The sequence below is a fragment of the Petaurus breviceps genome, unplaced genomic scaffold, assembly GCF_028583685.1.
Source record: "Petaurus breviceps papuanus isolate PSGF00001 unplaced genomic scaffold, PetGlider_PUasm1.0 77, whole genome shotgun sequence".
In the NCBI taxonomy this organism is placed as follows: Eukaryota; Metazoa; Chordata; class Mammalia; order Diprotodontia; family Petauridae; genus Petaurus; species Petaurus breviceps.
In genome coordinates, this window is record NW_027186492.1 from 12,251,438 (window position 1) to 12,272,021 (window position 20,584).

A 20,584-nucleotide genomic window follows, 5' to 3' on the forward strand; every position below is an offset into this window, starting at 1 on the left:
GGAATGGGGGAAGGGCAATAGCAAGATCAGCCATCCATTTTTCTCTTGCTTCTCTGAGGCTGCTGTTACCAATGGGAGTCTCTCTTTCCTCTAACCCTAAGCTGCAGCTGCTGAGCTAGTCAGAAAGGAAGAGATGCTCTCTAGGGATAGGACCTGAGTTTGCAGCCAGATGAAAAGCAGGGCAGTGGGTTGTGGATTTTAGACAGCTGTTTCAGAAAGCCTTCCCTACAGGAGGTGAGCAAGGTCTCCCGGAACAGGGGAGCTTTCAGAAGTAAAAGCTGTCATGTAAGAAGAGACCCATTCAGACGAGAGGGCAATGTTGCTGGCGGCGTGTTGACCTGTGAGAGGTGCTCAGAGTGACCCCCAGGAGGATGGGCAGTAAATAGTCAAGGAATGCAGGCATTGTCCATGAATTGGCTGTCCACACCAGAAAAGGGAGGGCTCTTTCAACAGCTCTGCTTACAGGTGGGGCCAGAGTGTATGGGACCAAAGCCAGGCCTCTCTCCACAGGTGTGCACAGCCAGTGCCAACCCTCCCCTAGGTATAATCAATGCCTATGCTTGGCCTCATCCCTCTCTTCAAGTCCCAGGAGCCAGTTAAATCCTCATCAGGAACAGTCACTGCTGTTGGCAACTGTGCAGTAAAGGAATGAGTCACAAGACTGTCCCTCCTCCCATCTTATTAAAGGTAGCTCCTCAAGTATCCAGGTGAGGGGCAGGGAAGAAATGGCCAAGAAGCTTTGCTAATGCCACACACCTGCAGATTTTAAGATGCATTCAAGTCCTCAGTCCCAGAACCTGGCTAGGGGAGAAAACCATGCATTGTTACTTTTAGGGAGGAAATAAAACCAACCTGCCCTCCCCCCGATTTAATCAAAATAATTGCTTGGGTGGAGCAGCTGTGAGCAGCTGTAATTGGTCCCAGCAGCATATGCTCTCTCCTCAGAGAGGTAGATTCAGGGACTGCTCCAAAGGGACTGCCAGTTGCAAAAATCAGATGTCTGTTGGAAGAGAGGTGGCAAGGCCTTCTGAATCCAAGCTGTGCAGGCAGCCCGGGCCCTGCAGGATTGGAGTGTCCCTGTGTACTTGACAGGACTGTCTCTCTGTGGTTCTGACTGAACCCAAATCAGAAAATCTTACAATAGGGAGGACTCTCAGATCTCCTGCAGTCCCTAATCCACCATTTTACAACTGGGAAAACTAAGGCCCAAAAGATAGAGTGTAAAGAGACACAACTGGGTTTGTAGTTAGACATTTTTCTCTGGCTCCACCACTTTCTATGTGTAAGACCCTGGACAAGTCATTTTACCTCTTTTGGCCTCAGCTTCTTCATCTGTAAAGACAGTTGAGTGAGATGACCTCTAAGGTTCCTTCCAATTTTAAATCTATAATCCTATGACTCACCCAAGGCCATAGAGTTGGTATGTAATAGAATCAGAGCTTGAACATAGGTCTTCTAGCTTCAAGACCAGCCCTTTTTTCCACACCTACAATGCAAGTCCTTCCTACTCAATTGAAGATATAATAAGTTGTATTTGTGCTCTCTCTTTCTCCAGGTCAAGGCTTATAAGGAAGAAAAACCACACCCCCAAAGACTGCAATTCAAAGTCTAGTGGGTGACTGGAGGTGGGGGGAGGGGATGGGGAAATGCCAGACTACAGGATTCTTATCAAAACACCCCAGAGTATTAGACCTAGAGCACTTTAGAGATTATCTAGTCCTGTCTCACTAGTGTCGTTGATCTGGGCAAGGTCCAATTCTGTTCTATTGCCTTCTCTCTGAACTGTGGAGATTGGAGTTTCCCAGCAGATGAGATAAGGGAACAGAAAAGGAAATGTGGGGGTAGGGGTAAGCAGGAGGAGGAAGAAAAGGGAGGAAAATGGTTTTCACAGTCTGCAAAGTCCAGCTGCTTGGTGCCTGGCCATTTCCACCTCTCTCCCACCCAGGCCGAACTCTAAGACAGCATGCTCCAGACCACAGCCCCTCCCTTCCCTGTTTCACTGAGGCTGCCAATTATCAAAGACTGGTTTTGGGTTACTGCATTCAAAATTTGCTGCAGGAAATTTAAGCTACAATACATAGTCACATGTGCACCAGGATCAGATTTCTGGGGAATAAATAACAGGCATTGTGTGTCTACAAGCCAGTTGCATAATATTTACCAATAAACCTATTGGGTTAATATGTAACTAGCAAGTCCTTAGTATATTCAACGTATCAGCATACTATTGGTGAATTAGAGCTACCCAGACTGATATGACCTAATTAGTTACAGTTATTGGAGAGGGGATCCCCCAGATAGCTTATTGATAGCTTATTTTATAAGGTTTAAGATGACTTAGGAAAAAGTATCTAATTTTGCTTAATTTTTTTTTATCTGTTATACAATGGTTTGTTTCAAAATTGTACCCATTCAAACTATCTACAAGGATTCGGAAGATCAGTCAAGTCAACATGAATTTATTGAACTCTCACTATAAGACAGACCCTGTGCTAAGCACTGGGGAACACAAAGACAGAAGTACAGCCCTTGCTCTCAAGGAGCTCACGTTCTAATGAAGGAGACAACATGTAAATAACTACATATGTATAAGATAGATGTTATGTAAATGGAAAGTAATGTCAGAGGGAAGTGGGGCAAGAGGGAAGGAGTCCCGCAGAATGTGGATTTGGAAGGAGTCTTGAAGGAAACCAGGGAAGCCAGGAGGTGGAGATGAGGACAGAGAGAATTCTAGGTATGGTGGACAACCTCTGCAAGTGCACAAAGTCAAGAGATGAAATGTCTTTTGTGAGCAAATGGGTAAGTGTCACTGGTTGCAGAACAGTAAGGTGCAAGAAGACTGCAAAGGTCAGGTCGAGAAGAACTGTTAAAGCCAAATAGAGCATTTTATATTTGATCCTGAAGCTAATGGGGAGCCACTGGAAGTTTACTGAATAGGGTAGGCAGCATGGCCAGACCTAGGCTTTAGGAAAATCATTCTTGCAGTTGAGTGGACAAAGGATTGGCGAGGGAAGTGATTTGAGGCAGGGAGACCAATCAGAAGATGGTCCAAGTACAGAGGAAAGAATAACATTGCAATATTCCATTTTATATCCAAGGCAAGGGCCTAATAGGGCAGAATATTGTATACGTTTTTTGAAGGGCCACTGCATCAGGTATTTCTGCTTCATTTTCTTCTTTGTTGCTAGGGTAGACTCTATCTGGAGGCTTGAGAGCAGGACAATGTGGATATTCCCACAAGTGACTGTAATGTGAACAATAAAAGGCATCAATAAAACTTATTTTAAAAGGTACCTGAAGAATAAGAGCTATTGCCTTTAATTTCACAATCATTTCCCGGGAATCACCAGAGGTCCAGGGGCTTCAAAATTACTGAAATGAAGAGAAACAATCGAGTGAAAAAAAAATCTTCCATTGCTGTCCAGGTCTGAAAAAGGGAACAAAGTGATTGAATGTAGTCATTTGCCCTCAGTCACTTGTCCAACAGAAGTAAAAAAAAAAAAGTACTTTAAGTAAATAATTCTCTTCTCCCTTAACCTGAGAAGGTATATACTTTTTAAGAGGAAACAAAGGGATGGATAAATATTGGGCCACTGGAGTTGGAGCACAGGTCTCCCCTCCCTGGCTGACTTTACAGCCGCAGAGAGAAACTTTGTGGCATGAGGATAATTCGTCTTTCTCTCCCCAAACACCAATTCACAGTGCCTCCAAAGAGCCTTCTCGATGAGGTCCGATGATTCTTTAACAGGAATCAATGCTTTTGATACCCCAAGTAGAAAACCGACTTAAATTGTGATTATTCTAGCCAGGAAGAGGAACTTCCCATTGCATGTGAGGACAAGGCCAAAATAAGGCAAGAAGTAAAGGAGTTACAGCAGGCCCTTGGAGATGCTGAGAGACAATAAAAAAAAGCCCCAGCCTTGGGGGGAATTCAGAGTTCAGCTGTCTCTAGTGGCTGTGCATCATGGAAATAACAGAGACCAGAAAGTGACATGACATAGAGGAAACACTGTGCCAGCTTTAAAGCTCTATAGACAAGCCAGCTACTACTATTATTGTTATTGTTATTAATAATTTTCCTGAGAGTAGATTTTGATTTTTTTTAAGAGAGTGGGAAGGAGAGGAGAACAAGAAAGTACTTGTCCTCTGTAAGGAGGACAAAATCAGCACCAGAGAGGGAGAGAAGGATGCAAAAGGAGAATACTGAGAAAACAATATTTAATACTTTAAGGATCACAAAAACTTAGTTACATTATCTCATTTAAACTTCACAATAGCCTTGTGCAACAGTTAAGTGCAGAATATGTCGTTATGCCCATATTACAAATTAGAAAACGGAGGCTCAGAGTTTTGAGTGATTTGGCATAGTTAGTTAAATCTTCAAGTGAAGTGGAAACAAGAGGGAGGGACTCCTGTAGAAGGTGGGATTTGAGGGAAATCTGAACACAGATCTCTTGTGGCTTTCAGTTCTAGTTGTGCAAACCTTCATGACTTCACAATTTTGCCAAAGGCTGGACAGCCATGGATGACTTCTCATCAATTCCCATGCCCTCTACCTCCTCAACCCTGGGATAGTCCAGCTATATGAGATCATGACTTCTCTACTGACCTAAGTTCTTCCAGCTTGATTCCTGTTAGCTGAATATCCATTGTAGCTTGCCTGCTCCAACATCCTAGTTCAGGCCCTAGGGACCAACCAGCAGTGTGAGCTGCAACTCTGAGGGAAAAAAAAATCTCCTTGAGGCCCTAGGGAAGTTCCTCATCACAGAGCAAGAGGAGAAAACATGTGCACACAAATCGTGGTGAGCACCCAACAGCTTCCATTTAATTGCATAATCTTTAGGCAAAACATAACCTACAGTTTCCTAGCAGGTCTTCCAGGAGCAAGTGCTATACCTTAATTATTATATTTCCTTCAGGTTGCCCAGGGCTATCCTTACAGAAGAGTGTTTTGCTTTACAAAAAAAGGAAAAGAAAAAAAATAGGCATAACCTCAACCTAATGTCATTAATTGTTTTCATAAAAACAGGACTTTAGACAAAATGATGTTACAAGGGACAGTTCCATTGGAATTCAACTCAACAAGCAACTATTAAGCACCTACCATTTGCAAAGCACTGTGCTTAGAGCCCTGGATACAAAGATAATATGACAAGGGAACAATATTCTAAATAGGAAAAGAGGTATGGTATAGGTCAAAGGACATTGGATTTGGATTCAGAGCACTTAGGTTGGAATCCTGGCTTTCTTATTTATTAATTAGTTGATTAATCAGTTAATTATTTAATAATTTCTTATTAATTCTTATTAATTACATTAATTTGGGGAAGTTCCTTAACTATCTGGGCTTTAAGTTTTCTTCATCTATAAAATTTAAAGGTTGGACTCAATGATCTCTTTAATCCCATTTTAATTCTAAATACTAGAGTCCTTGCAATGACCTTCATACCTATCATTCCTCATAATGGATGTGAGCACTTAACTACTTGGTGAATATTTGAACTGACTTCCATTATAAGAGATGTTCCCAGAAGGAGGAGGTGTAGGTACAGTCCTGGATGGGGCGGGGGGGGGGGGGTAGAGGAGTAGAGAAGGGTGGGGTTAGAGTAGAAGCAAAGGGGCTAGGGCAGGGAGGTTTGAGCATTCTGCCTTAGACACGGGCTGAATTGAGAGGAGAATACAGAATATCCTGAGGCACACTGGAGCCAGCAGTATGTACAGGGCTAGAAATGACAAAGTAAAACAAGGTAGGGTCGAAGGCACTGGTATAATAATGAAGGGCAATGTGGAGATGGTAGAAGGTCCTAAACAATGGGATGGGAGTGATGGTGGATGAGTAGGGGGAGGTCTAGGTGCTAAGCAAAAGAGGAAAGAAGCTTGCAGAGCAAAAAGGATGAAGGAGCTTGTAAAGATCTGAGGCACAGGGATGAAACTCATTGATTAAGGCAGTCTTAAATACAATCAATCAGTCAACAAGCATTTATGAAGGATTTACTGTATGCCAGGTACTGCACTAAGTACTAAGCACTCACAAAATTTTAAGATACAGTCCACACCTTTAAGGAACTCACAGATGCATGAAGGGACGATATTCCAACCATTATGGACATACAAGAAATATACAGTGTAAATGGGAGGTAACCTTATAAGGAAGGGACTGGGAGGAGGGGATGGAAATGACCTGGTAAGGCTTCCTGAAGAAGCTGGAATTTGAGCTGAGTCTTGAAGAAAGACAGGAGATAGAGGTGAGGAAGGAAAACATTCTGGGCATGGGAGACAGTTAGGAGTTGGGAGATGAAGTATCAGATAAAGGAATAACAAGGAAGCCAGTGACTTGGTTGAGGAATTAGGGAAGGGAGACATACATATGAACTTATGAAAACTGTCTAGATGGGATTGAGGAGGGCAGAGAATGCTTAAATTGTAAGGGCAATTATAGACAAGTTGGGGTGGGGGGAGAAAGCACAAGGTTAGGCTGAGCTGAGTCAAGTGGCACTCCAATTTAGGTAAGGTTTATAAGTAAGGGACTGCTTATAAACTATGAAGTTATTGTGAAGAACCTTTGGTAGAATGACTTTATGTGGGATTATGCCTATATTCATATATCATAACTAAAAATACATAAATTAGACATAAATCACAAAAGGATCCATCCCAAAGTTCAATAGTCATTTTCCCTAGAGGATTTAAAATAGAGCTAAATGTGATCTATGATCACATGATTATTTCTCTGCACAAGTATAATCTTGCCACAATTTAATTCAGCAGATGGGCTGTGAAGGTTACTGTGGCAAACAAAATCATCCAGATTTTGGTTATATACCTATGCCCAACTGATAATGAGGTTCTTTGAACTTTGCTAGGCTGGTCAGTAGATAACAGACAAAAAGTAGGTCATCCAGGCTATTCCTGAATCCTTTGAAGTTGGCTAGAATCTTCCAAATCATTTTTTTTTGCTGGCATTGCCCAGAGTGAAACAGGAGAAATACAAATGAAAAAAACTAATACATCAATTTGACACAAAAAAAGATTAAAATGGTCATTGCTGGAGGAAAATAGACACACTAATGCATTGTTGGTGGAGCAGCAAAATGGCTTTATCATTCCAAAAAACAAACTGGAACTGTAATTGAAAACCCACTAAAGTGTATGTTACCCTTAGATTGAATAATACAACTACTAGACACATGTCCTAAGGAGGTTAAAGACAGAGGAAAAAAAAACATAACCAAAAAACAGCACCAAAAAAAAGTAGCACTTTTTGTGGTAGCAAAGAGTAGGAAATAAAATGGATTTCCCTAGTTTAGGAAATGGCTAAATAGTGTTATGTGAATGTAATGAATTATGACTGTACCATAAGAAATGGTGAATATGAAGAATCCTGAGAAACTTGGGAAATTTTGTATGAAGTGATGTAAAGTAAGCAGACACAAGAACAGTTTACAAAATGACTGTAAACGAGAACAACATTGATAACCATTAGAATTCTGACCAATGTTTTGATGTACTGACTTCAGAGACCTATGGATAAAAAATGTCTCCTTCCTCTCAGCAGAGAAGCAATAGACTATTAAGTGTCAAATCAAGCATGCATTGTCAAACAGATCAATGTATTGGTTTGTTTTGCTTAGCTGTATATATTTGTTACAAGGGAAGGTTTGGTGGTGTTAGGAGTGGGAAGTTCATTGTTAAGTGACAACTATTTAAAAAATGTTATTTTCTCCCAATTACATGTAAAGACAATTTTTGACATTCATTTAAAAAAAAATTTTGAGTTCCAAATTTTCTTCCTATCTCTCTTACCCCCCCTCCCTGAGACAGTAAGCAATCTGAGATAAGTTATACATATGCAATTACGCAAAATGTATTTCCATATTAGTCATGTTGTGAAAGAAGACACAGACCTAAAGGGGAAAAAACACACACACAATAAAAGGGAAAAATAGTATTCCTTGATCTGCATTCAGACACCATCATTTTTTCTGGACAGGAATAGCATTTTTTATCATGAGTCCTTTGGAATTGTCTTGGATCATTGTACTGCTGAGAATATCTAAGTAATTCACAGTATGATCTTCGTACAATATTGCTTTTACTGTGCACAATGTTTTTCTAGTTCTGCTCACTTCACTTCACATCAGTTCATGTAAGTTTTTCCAAGTTTTTTCTGAAATCAGCCTACTCATCACTTCTTTTTTAAAGCTTGAATTCATTTTTTGAATTTAAAAAATTATTTATTTTCAGTTTACAACATTCGGTTCCACAAACTTTTGAGTTTTAAATTTTCTTCCCCTCCCTCCTCCTCTGAAGATGGTGTACAATCTGATATAGGTTCTACATATACATTCACATTAAACAAATTTCCACATTAGTCATGTTGCAAAAAAGAATTATAACCTATGGAATGAACCACGAGAAAGAAGAAACCAAGTGGGCAAATAGTATGCTTTGATCTGAATTCAGACTCCATTATTCTTTCTCTGGATGTTGATAGCATTTTCCACCACGAGTCTTTAGGAGTTGTCTTAGAACCTTGTATTGCTGAGAAGAGCCAAGTCTATCAAAGTTAGTCATCATACAATGTGGCTGTAACTGTGTACAACTTTTTACTGGTTCTGCTCCCCTCACTCAGCGTTAGTTCACACAGATCTTTCCAGGTTTTTCTGAAGTCTGCCTGCTCATCATTTCTTATGGCATAATAGTATCCCATTATATTCATCTACCACAACTTGTTCAGCTATTTCCCAGTTGATGGGCATCCCCTCAGTTTCCAGTTCTTTGCTACCACAAAAAGAGTTGCTATAAATATTTTTGTACATGTGGGACCTTTTCCCATTTGTATGACTTCTTTAGGATACAGCCCTAGAAGTGGTATTGCTGGGTCAAAGGGTGTACACTTTTTAAAGCCCTTTGGGTATAGTTCCAAATTGCTCTCCAAAATGATTGGATCAGTTTACAATTCCATCAACAATACATTAGTGTTCCAATTTTTCCACATTTTCTCCAGCATTTATAATTTTCTTGTTTTGTCATATAAGCCAACCTGACAGGTGTGACATGGTACCTCAGAGTTATTTTGATTTGCATTTTTTAATCAATAGTGATTTAGCTGCTCATCATTTCTTATAGCAAGATAGTACTCCATGACAATCATATACCACAACTTGTTTAGCTATTCCCCAGATGATTGACATTCATATTTTTGTACAAATAAGTCCCCTTCCAATTTTTTCTCTCTCTGGGATATAATACCACAGCAGTGGTATTTCTGGATCGAAGGGTATAGCCCTTTGGGCATAAACAACTGTTTTAAGTGTCAATATTTTTTTAAAAGAAAAATAACCCAGGAATACCTCCACATTATGATGACCCATTAGAAAATTTTGGTGGAGAAGAATAGGAGTTAATTTACAAAACTCAGATTTGCATTCAGTTTATCAGAAATACAAGGCACCAAACATACCCAGGTAAATAAAGTGTCCTTATTAGAAATGATTGCCTGACATAGGCTTTATTTTTCTAGAGGAACTCATCCATTACAAGCACCTTATGGATGTGTTTGCAAACAGTCTCCTCTATTCCTTAATTTTTGGTCTTCTTTATTTTCTCACTCCAGACACAGACATGGATTTTAGATGTTTCCCAGGCTGTCTGCATCTAGCAGGAAAGACCCACTAAAACAAACTGTAATATATGAGCTGTCAAATCAGCGAATATATTTCACTTCCTGACTCACTCCCCTACCAATATTGGTTCAAACTCCAGTGCACAAAAGACGGCTCTGGGTCCAGAAAGTGTCAAAGCCATCACCCAGAGCTCTTGTTTGACCAGCAGGTATCCTGGCTTTAGAGACAGATGAATTGGTTATTGGCTCCTACTGCAACCCACTCCATCCAGTATCTGCATAGGACAAAGTAAATAGTTCTACAAGGACACTTTCTAGACAGGCAAGTGAATGGATCCATATATTCATGTACTATCCTACTTAAGCAGCATCAGTCAAGAATACCAAAGGGATGGAATGTCCAAGTCTATTACAAATTGTTTCTTTATGTTAGAACCTAGAGCTACAAACAATTAGTTTTACATAGATGGTACTGGTGAAAGGGAACTGTTGGTGAGGCATTCCTACCTCCTTTAAGCAAAGAGGTAGTGGCCTACAGATAAGGAATGATGTATAAACTGTCTGATGTGGCTGCTGCTGCTCCCTCAGCCTCTAGATCAGACCCTTAGAGAGCATGCCTGGAAGAAGCTGAACTTCTGGGATCGATGTTCCTTGGCACTCCATATGCTTGTCATCTTCCTTTCTGCTGTGGCTCACATCCTCTCTCCCCACCTTTTCTTTCCAACTCTTGTTTGGAAAACTGTAACCAAATCGACATGACTATCGCCTCTGGAAAGGGAGTGTTACACAGTCAGGATAGCTTTGAAAATGATGTAATGAATTTATTATACACGTAGAAGGAAAAGCAAGCTGTATATAATTGGATTTTCAATTTCTTTTCTTTTTCTGTTCTGCTTCATATGTGAAAATGCTCAGTTTACTTGGTGTTTTCTAAGTTTGAAATTTAAAAAAATTAAGCTAAAAGGAACAAAAGGACATTTCAGTGAACTATCCCATTGTTGTCTTATATTTGTGACTTCCAGATGGTAACTCCCTTCCCTAGCATGCGTGCATGCATGTGTATACACATACATGCATGTGTGTACATATACGTATCGTGTGCATATATACATATATAGCAATCTCTATATATCTTCCCTGTATAAATATTTGAAAGCAAGAGCTATATTACTTCTATATATGTGTCCTTAGTGCTTAGCATAGTGTTTAGTATGTCATAAGCACTTAATAAATGCTTTTTATTTATTCACCCATTTAATGTGTGGATTTGTTTTCCTTAGCCTAGTTGTACTTTGCTGCAAGGTTGGGTTTCCTTGGGCATGTGGGTGGGGAGTCATTAGAAAGTGACAGTGATTTTTTTTAAAGAATATCAATAAAAAATTTTTTTAAGGAAGAAAATTTGGAGTTCTGTGAGAAGAGTCACGAAAGTATTCATAACTTTTGACCCAAACACCTCACTAATGGGCATATACTAAGAGTAGGTTAAATATTAAAAGGCTCAATACAGCAATACCTTCCATAAACAGTGCTTGTTGCAGTAGCAAAATACTGGAAACAAAGTGAGTATTCATTAACTTGCAATGACCAAACAAATGATGGTATATTAATATAATGGAATACTTACCCATAAGGAATTAATGTATACAGAAAATTCAAAGAAATATGCAAAGACTTATTTTAACTGATACTGTGTGAATTAATTAGAACTAGTGGAGGAATATACAGAATGACCTGAATTATGGAAATGAAGACATCACTAAAAAGCATCCAAACTGACATAATAATCATTCTCAATCATAAAAAATCCCTCCCTCCTCTCTAGAGGTGGGAAATTAGGAGGGTGAATGTGTTTTATACATTGGTAGATATGATCACTCTATTAGTAAATTTTGCTTAACTCTTTGTTCTTTGTTATAAGGAAGGTTCAATGACTGTTGAATGTCACAACAGGAAATGACTGTCATGTGAGAACAAAAGACATCAATAAAAATTAATAAATAATGTCATGCAACCAAAGAAGTCCTTAGGGGAAAATTTAGAGCCCTAAATACTTTCAATCAAGAAAAAAGAGAAAGAACAAATCAATAAATCAGATATCCAACTCTTTTTAAAAAAACACCAAGAAAAGCAGAAAATAGGCATTTTGAAAATCAAAGAAGAGATAAACAAAATTAATATAACATATAGATAAGCCCCTCAAATCATTAGCATTCTGGTATATTACTAACAAAATTCAGCAGAAAGAGAAAAAGAAATTCTGTTTAACATAATTATAGGATGTATAAAATACTTGAGAGTCCACCTATCAAGACACAAACAAGAATTATATTAATATAACGATGATACAGAAATAAGAAAAACCAAATAATTGGAAAAGAATTCATTGTTCATAGAAGTATACAATAAAAATGACAATGCTGGTTAAATTTAATTTAGATTCAGTGCCATAACAATAAAACTACCAAAATTATGACTTTATAGAATTTAACAAAATTTATCTGGAAGACAAAAAGGTAAAGAATCTCAAAGGAAAATATGAAAAGTGATTATTATACATTATTCTAACAGTCTCCTAGGTGACTTCCTTGCCTCAAGCCTCTCCCCAGTCCAGTCCATCTACACTGCTACCAAACTATTTTTTCTTGAGCACAAATTTAGTCATGTCATTCTCCTGCTCAATTAACTCTAGTGGCTTTCATTGTCTCTAGGATAAAATATAAATTCCTCTGTTTGGCTCTTCAAGCCTTTTACAACTTGGCTCCAATACAGGCATACTCAGAGATATTACAGGTTTGGTTCCAGACCACCACAATAAAGTCAATATCGCAGTAAAGTGAGTCACACAAATTTTTTGGTTTCCCAGTGCATATAAAAGTTATTTTTATACTATACTGTAGCTTACAAAGTGTACAATAGTATTATGCCTAAAAAATCAATGTATATAACCTTAATTAAAAATACTTTATTGAAAAAAAATGCTAACCATCATCTGAGCTTTCAGCGAGTAGTGATCTTTTTAGTGGAGAGTCTTGCTTCAATTTTGATGACTGCTTATTGATCACAGTGGTGGTTGCTGAAGGTTGAGACAGCTGTGGCAATTTCTTAAAAAAAAAGACAGCAATGAAGTTTGTTGCATACATTGAGTCTTCCTTTCATGAAAGATTTCTCTATAGCAGATTATAGATGCTATTTGATAGCATTTTACCCATAATAGAACTTCTTTCAAAATTGGAGTCAATCCTCTCAAATCCTGTCGTTGCTTGATCAATTAAATTTATGTAATAATCTTCAATATTGTTGTATCTGAGGGAAGAGAGAGGCCAGAAGAGAAAGAGATGGGAGAATGGTCAGTCAGTGCAGTAGTCACAATATGCTCAACATTTATTGGTTAAGTTTGCCATCTCAGATGGGCACAAATTCATGGTACTCCAAAACAACTATAATAACATCAAAGATCACTGTTCACAGATCATGATAACAAATACAATAATAATGACAAATCTCAAAATATTGCAAGAATTACAAAAATGTGACATAGAGACACAATGTGAACACATGCTCTTGGAAAAATGGTGCCAATGACTTGTTTGACAAATGGTTGCCACAAACCTTCAATATGTTTTTTAAAAAATGAAATATCTGTGAAGTACAATAAAGCAAAGTGCAATAAAACAAGGTATTCCTGACATATCTTTCTGACATCATTGGACATTATTCTTGCTTCGGCACTCAGCAGTCTAGCCAAACTGGCATTCTTTCTATTCCTCAGATAAAACATGTTAACTCTCATATTCATGTATGGACACTGCTGATTCCTATGCCATGAAGAAAATTTAAGGATGGAGGACCCAAAATTTGGGGGATAAAAAGAGAGTTTATGTAAGAGAAGGAGACATCTGAATGGAATCTTGAAGGAAGAATTCTGAGAGGAACAAGTGAGAAGAGAGTATTCTCTAGAAACAGAAAACAACCTCTGAAAAGGTCAGGGTGTAGACAATAGAATATTGAAATCAGGAAACAGAATGGGGAGTGTGTAAAAATGTGTATTATGAAATAAGTATGGAATCACAATCCGGAGTCATATAACATAGAGTCTTAAATGCCAAACTAAGGAATGTGCATTTTATTCTTGAGGCAATAGGGAGCCAGTGAATATGTTTGAGTACAGAATGACATGGTCAGAACTACATCTTGGGAATATTAATTTGGGAGCTTTGTGATGGATGGATTGGAGAGGGAGAGCCTGAAAACAGAAAGGCTAATTAGGAGGCTACTGCAATAGTCAGTAGAGGTGATGAATGGGTAGAATGATAAGTGGAAGTATGATTGAAAAGAAAGGGACAGATGCAAGGCATGCTATCCATGCAAAAATTGATAAGCTTGTCAATTGATGAGACATGGAGAGATGAAAGAGATCAAGGGAAACTCTGATGTTAAGTACCTGGGAAACTGAAAGAAAATAGAAAAATTTGGAGGAAAGGAAGACTACTTATATTTTTGACATGTTGAGTTTGAGAATTCATATGGAACATCCAGATGGCAATGCCCAATAGGCAGTTACAATATGAGTCTGGAACCCTCCCTTATAACAAATTAGAAGAGTGATTAGGGCTACATATATAGAATTTGAGCATCATTGGGATAATAGAACCTATGACAATTTATGAGACTAGCAAGAAAGAATTTAGAAAGAAGTTCCTAGTTAAGTGCTTTGGAGAGCTCCTACCCCCAAATTAATGAGCAGGAGATGACTGATGATCCTGCAAAGACTGTAAAAGAATGATTCAGACATGTAAGAGAACCAAGAGAGAATGGTCTCACAGAAGAGAAGGAAGGGGAAAATATTCAAGGAGTTGACACAAAAGTGTCAAAAGCTGCAGAAGTTCAAATGGAATGAGAACAGTGAGAAGTCCATTAATCTTAGCAGTTAAGAGATTATCTATAACTGTGGAAAGAAGTTTCAGTGGAGTGGTCTGGTCAGAATCCTTACTGAAAGCAGTGAAGAGAGAATCAGAGCTAACTACAGATAATCCCTGGTATTTCATCAAGGAGAATGAGAAAATAAATTGCATTTACCCAACACTGAAGTTTGCAAAGTATTATATTTACATATATCTAGTCATTTTATCCATACAATAATTTTTGGAGATAGGAGCTATAATTATCCCCATTTTAGAGATGAGCAAACTGAGGCTCAGAGAAATTTAAGTTCAGGGTCAAATAACCACTAAAGTGTCTTAGTTGGGATTTGAACTTAGGTCTTAGCCCAAATTCAGTGTTTTATTTATCACACTGACAGCAAAGCTATTTCTTTAAGTGGGCAATAAATGTAACCAGCTTTTTGTCCCTCTAAGAGAAACTGCGAGAGCCCCAGAGTTTGAAAAACTCTTGACAAGACTTGGACAGACTAAAAAGGACTCAGAGGAAGAAAAGTGTTTTCTACTCAAGTCCGAAGATGAAACCAGAGTCAGATTCAGCAGTGATTAAGAGAAGTTAAAGATATGCTAATGAGCTATACAAATAGAATAATAATATGAAGATTATGAAGAACTGAAGTTTATATGGTATTTCAAAGTTTACAAAATGCTTTCTTCACATCAGTCCTGTCAGTTAGGTAATGCAAGTCTTATTATTCCTATTTTACAGATGAAGAAACTGAGTCTCAGAAGCATTAAGTGATTTGTTCAGGAACTGGAACTCAAGTATTTTGGCTCTTGGATGAGAGGCTCTTGTCACACTACCTTTCTATGACTATATTTGCTTCATTCTTTAAATATTGCTCTAAATTGTACACTTGATATCCTGTTAAACAAAATAATTTTAATTACTGCCTTTTAGCTACCTTAATTAAGAGTTCTATCTTTTTTTCTAGAAAAAAAAAAACAGGAGTGGACCATTGGTTATAATCCTTCTTCACAACTTGACTAATGTTTAATGTGAAGGTATTTGTAGAACCTGTATTTGATTGTATGCCACCATGGGGGGAAGGGGGGAGGAGAGGGAAGGAGAGAAATTTTGAAACTCAAGGGATTGTGGAACTGGATGTTATAAACTAAAAGTAAACAAATTAATTTAAAATTTGTTTAATTTAAAAATAAAAAAAACAGGAGTGGAAAAGCATACTATGCTCTAATTGATTTTAACATGCCTATGAGAAGCCTAACCATAGGCAGAAGACTCATTGAGTGGCAGTTTATCTAAATAGCAAGAATAATATATGAGGCAAAAAGGTTTTTGAAGTGCACTCCTTCTGACTCACCTTTCTTAGGGTGTCCTGTGTAATATCCCTCTCCCTCTTGGGCCCACCCTCATTTTTAGACAGCTTAAGAACCAGCTCTATCCTCTCCCTTGATGAAAACTGGGAAGGTTATATGCCTTAAACACATCAGTTTGAGAGACTTAAGATGGATACCTGAGGACCCCTTTACTCCCTGGGAATTTAAATGACACTATTCTGACCCTGAATTTCCTTTGGAGCTCACCAACTGGTTTTTGAGACCTGTTGGTTAACCTCAATCTAGTTTAACTCATCTGTTTCCATGGATCTCTTTTAATTAGATCTATTTTTGCTTGTCTTTGTTTGAGATCATGATTGCATTTTTCACTTCAGCTAACCCATAACAGACTCTGCTCCAGCACCTTCTTTTAACTCTGTGTCTTTCTGTTTTTAAGTGTGTTGCTTGTAAACAACATGTTGTTAGAGTCAGGTTTCTAATCCATTCATATGCTTCCATTTTATGGATGAATTCATTCCATTCACATTCACAGTTATGTATATTTCCCTCCATCCCATTTTTTTTCCTATTTATCCTTCTTTCTCTCTCTCTTTTTACCTGTACCTCCTCAAAAGTCTGTTTTGCTTCTGACCACTGCCTCCTTCAATCTGTTCTCCCTTTTATCATTCCCACCTCTCTTTCTCTTATCTCCTTTCCATCCCACTTCCCTTTCAGGTAAGATAGATTTCTATACCCAACTGAGTGTGTTTGTATACATGCATACATACATGTATCTATCTATCTATCTATATACATATATATATCTATATATCTATCTATATATATATATATATATATATATACACATACATACATATTCTCTGAACCAATTCTAATTAGAATGAGTTCCAAGCATTGGGTACTACTCCCCCCATTACTCCCTCTACTGTAAAAATGCTTCCCTTTGTACTTCTTTTTTTGTGAGATTATTTCTCCCATTCTTTCTCATCTTTCCCCCTCCTCCCAATGCATCCCTTTTTCATCCTTTCATTATTTTTAGGTCATCCCAACAACAATCAACCATCCTCACCCCCATGTCTTCTGTCTTTGTAAATACCATCTAACTGCCCTAATTATGATAAAAGTTCTTGGGAGTTACATATATCATCTTCCCATATAGGAATGTAAATCAGTTAACCTTATTGTATCCATTATGATTTCTCTTTCATGGTTATCTTTGGATATTTTTCTTCAGTTCTTGTGCTTGAATGTCATATTTTCTATTTGGCTATGGTCTTTCCATCAGAAATGCTTGAAAGTTCTCTATCTCATTAAATAAATATCCAGTTTTTCCCTGAAGAACTACATTCAGTTTTGATGGGTAGGTTATTCTTGGTTGTAATCATAGCTCCTATGCCTTCTGGAATATCATATTCCAAGTTTTCTACTCCTTTAATGTGAAAGTTGCCAAATCTTGTGTGATCCTAACTATGGCTCCATGATATTTGAATGGTTTCTTTATTTCAATATTTTCTCCTTGATCTGGGAGCTCTTGAATTTGACTATAACATGGGAGTTTGGGGAGTTTTCATTTATGGTTTTCACATAGTCCAATAGTTCTTAAATTTTCTCTCTTCAATCTATTCTGTCAGCTGTTTCACATTTTCTTCTTTTTTTCATTCTTTTGACTTTGTTTTGTTGTTTCTTAAAGTCTCATAAAGTCACTAGCTTCTAATTGCCCAGTTTTACTTTTTAAGGGATTATTTTCTTCAGTGAATTTTCATATCTCTTTTTCCATTTGGCCAATTCTACTTTTTAGGGGGATCTTTTCTTAAATGAGTTTTTGCATTGCTTTTTCCATTTGGCCTATTCTTCTTAAGTTCTTTCCTTCAGAAATTTTTGTACCTCTTTTACCATTAGGTCAATTCTGTTTTTTAAGGTGTTATTTTCTTCAGTACTTCTTGTGCCTCTTTTAACAAGCTGTTAATTCTCTTTGCATAATTTTCTTGCATCACTCTCATTTCTTTTCCCATTTTTTCCTCTACCACTCTTTTCTCTTTCTTTAACTCTTCCAGGAATTCATGTTGGGCTTGTGCCCAATTTGCATTTGTGTTTGAGGCTTTTGTTTATATCTCTTCTTTGCTGCCACCATAGTGGTTTTTTATTGTCAAGTGCTTTTTTGTTCTTTGCTCATTTTTCCAGCCCATTTCTTGACTTTGAACTTAATGTTTTTTTTTTTAATTTTCACATTAGTCACATTGAAAAGAAGAATTAGAACCAATGGAAGGAACCATGAGAAAGAAGAAACAAAAAGTATGCTTCAGTCTGCATTCAGACTCCATAGTTTTTTTTTTTCTGGATATGGATAGCATTTTCATGAGTCTTTTGGAGTTGCCTTAGATCCCAGCATTGCTGAAAAGAGATAAGTCTATCAAAGTTAGTCACCCCACAATGTTTCTGTTACTATGTACAGTGTTCTCCTAGTTCTGCTCACCTCACTCAGCATCAGTTCATGTAAGTATTTCCAGGTTTTTCTGAAGTCCACCTGCTCATCATTTCTTATGGAACAATGGTATTCCATTACATTCATATATCACAACTTATTCAGCCATTCCCCAATTTATGGGCATCCCCTCAATTTCCAATTCTTGGCCACCACAAAGAGCTGCTATAAATATTTTTGTACATGTGGGTCCTTTTCTGTTTTTATGATCTCTTTGGAACACAGCCCTAGAAGTGGCATTGATAGGTCAAAGCATATGCACATTTTTATAGCCTTTTGGGCATAGTTCCAAATTGCTTTCCAGAATAGTTGGATCAGTTCACAACTTGACCCTCAGTACCCAATTTTCCCACACCTTCTTCAACATTTACCATTTTCCTGTTTTGTCATATTAACCAATCTCACAAGTGTGATGTGGTATCTCAGAGTTGTTTTGATTTGTATTTCCCTAATCAATAGTCATTTAGAGTATTTTTATATGACTATAGATAGCTTTATTTTCTTCATCTGAAAACTACCTGTTCATATGCCTAGTTTCTGCCATACTATTTTCCAGTTTTCCCAGCAGTTTTTGTTAAATTGTGAGTTCTTATCCCAGAAACTGGAGTCTTTGGTTTATCAAACAGTAGATTACGATAGTCATTGACTATTGTGTCTTGTATGCATAACCTATTCGACTAATCCATCACTATATTTCTTAGTCAGTACCAAGTAGTTTTGATGATTGTTGCTTTCTAATACAATTTGAGATCTGGTATAGCCAGGCCACCTTCCCTTGCATTTCTTTTCATTAATTTCCTTGATATTCTGGACATTTTGTTCTTCCAAATGAATTTTGTTATTATTTATTCTAAGTCTATACAATAATTTTTTCGTGGTTTGATTGGTATGGCACTGAATATGTAAATTAATTTAGGTAGAATTGTTATTTTTATTATATTAGCTCAGCCTACCCATGAGAAATCGATATTTTCTGAAGTATTTAGATATGACTTTATATGTATGAAAAATGCTTTGTAATTGTTTTCATATTGTTTCTGGATTTGTCTTGGCAGGTAGACTCCCACATATATTATAATGTATACAGTAGCTTTAAATGGAATTTCTCTATCTCTTGCTATTGGGCTTTGTTAGTAATAGATAGAAATGCCAATGATTTATGTGGATTTATTTTATTTCCTGCAACTTTGCTAAAGTTGTTTATTATTTCAAGTAGTTTTTTTCACTTGATTCTCTACGATTTTTTAAGTATACCATCATATCATCTGCAAAGAGTGATAGCTTTGTTTCTTCTTTGCCTAGTCTAATTCCTTCAATTTCTTTTTTTCTCTTATTGCTAAAATTAACATTTCTAATACAATATGGAATAACAGTGGTGATTTAACTTTATGTTAAAGTTGGGCTCTGGTAAGCTGGAGTTGGGGAGACACTGTCTCAAGTTTCAGACATTTTTATGCTACTGTTTTCAGAGCTAGTTCTGGGGTTCTGCAAATTTTCACTACTTCCCAAATAGTATGATCTGAGGAGGGCTATGTGGTCACTACTTTCCTGGGCTGCACTCTGATCTTTACTCAGGAGGGACCCCTGCTCCTTTGTAGCCACAAGCTTTAGTGTTCCTCTCATCTCTGGGAATGTGACCAGGATCTCTGTTCCCATGGAGCTGTAAGTACTAGTGTATTCCTTTATGCCTTGGGACTGTGACCAGGGCCTCTGCTCCCTTGTGACTGACTACATGTTCCTCTCCACCCCGGAACTGTGATCCAAAACTGCGTATGGGCAATGGAACTGCCAAACAGTCAGACCCTTCACCCAGTGCCAGCAAAGTGTCCTATGTGACTTCTTTCTGACCAGTTATCCAACCCTCTTACTTCCTCTGGGTTGAGAACTCCCAAACTTTGAGAACTTTGAGTTGAGAACAAACTTTGAGTTGAGAACTCCTGCTGTTGTGGATACCTCCAAGACCCACCCTTACTGATCTCAAATTACATTTCTGATGCCATTTATGTAACCTTGGACAAACAACTTAAATTCTCTGGACTTTAGTTTGTTTCCTTATCTGTAAAATGAATAAAATGAACTAGCTGACCTCTGAGTTTCCTTCCAATTCTAAATCTGATCTCACTGACCGAAAATGTCTATTACACCATAAATTTCAACTGAACCCCTAGACCCTCTTCACTCCCCCAAGGTGAGCCTGTTGCTTTATCTTTCTAGAAAGGAGATCCTCATGCTACTATCACT

At 37.7% G+C, this 20,584-nt stretch overlaps 1 long non-coding RNA gene across 1 annotated transcript in view; it reads right to left on the bottom strand.

Annotated features, from left to right (window-relative positions):
* Positions 1-8,197: 8,197 nt before the first annotated feature.
* The window catches only part of LOC138175512 (uncharacterized), an 89,594-nt gene continuing 77,207 nt past the window's right edge, over positions 8,198-20,584 (bottom strand). Inside the window, exon 3 of the long non-coding RNA XR_011172014.1 lies at positions 8,198-12,928. This is a non-coding gene — a long non-coding RNA (uncharacterized lncRNA). The remainder of the gene's footprint in view (positions 12,929-20,584) is intronic.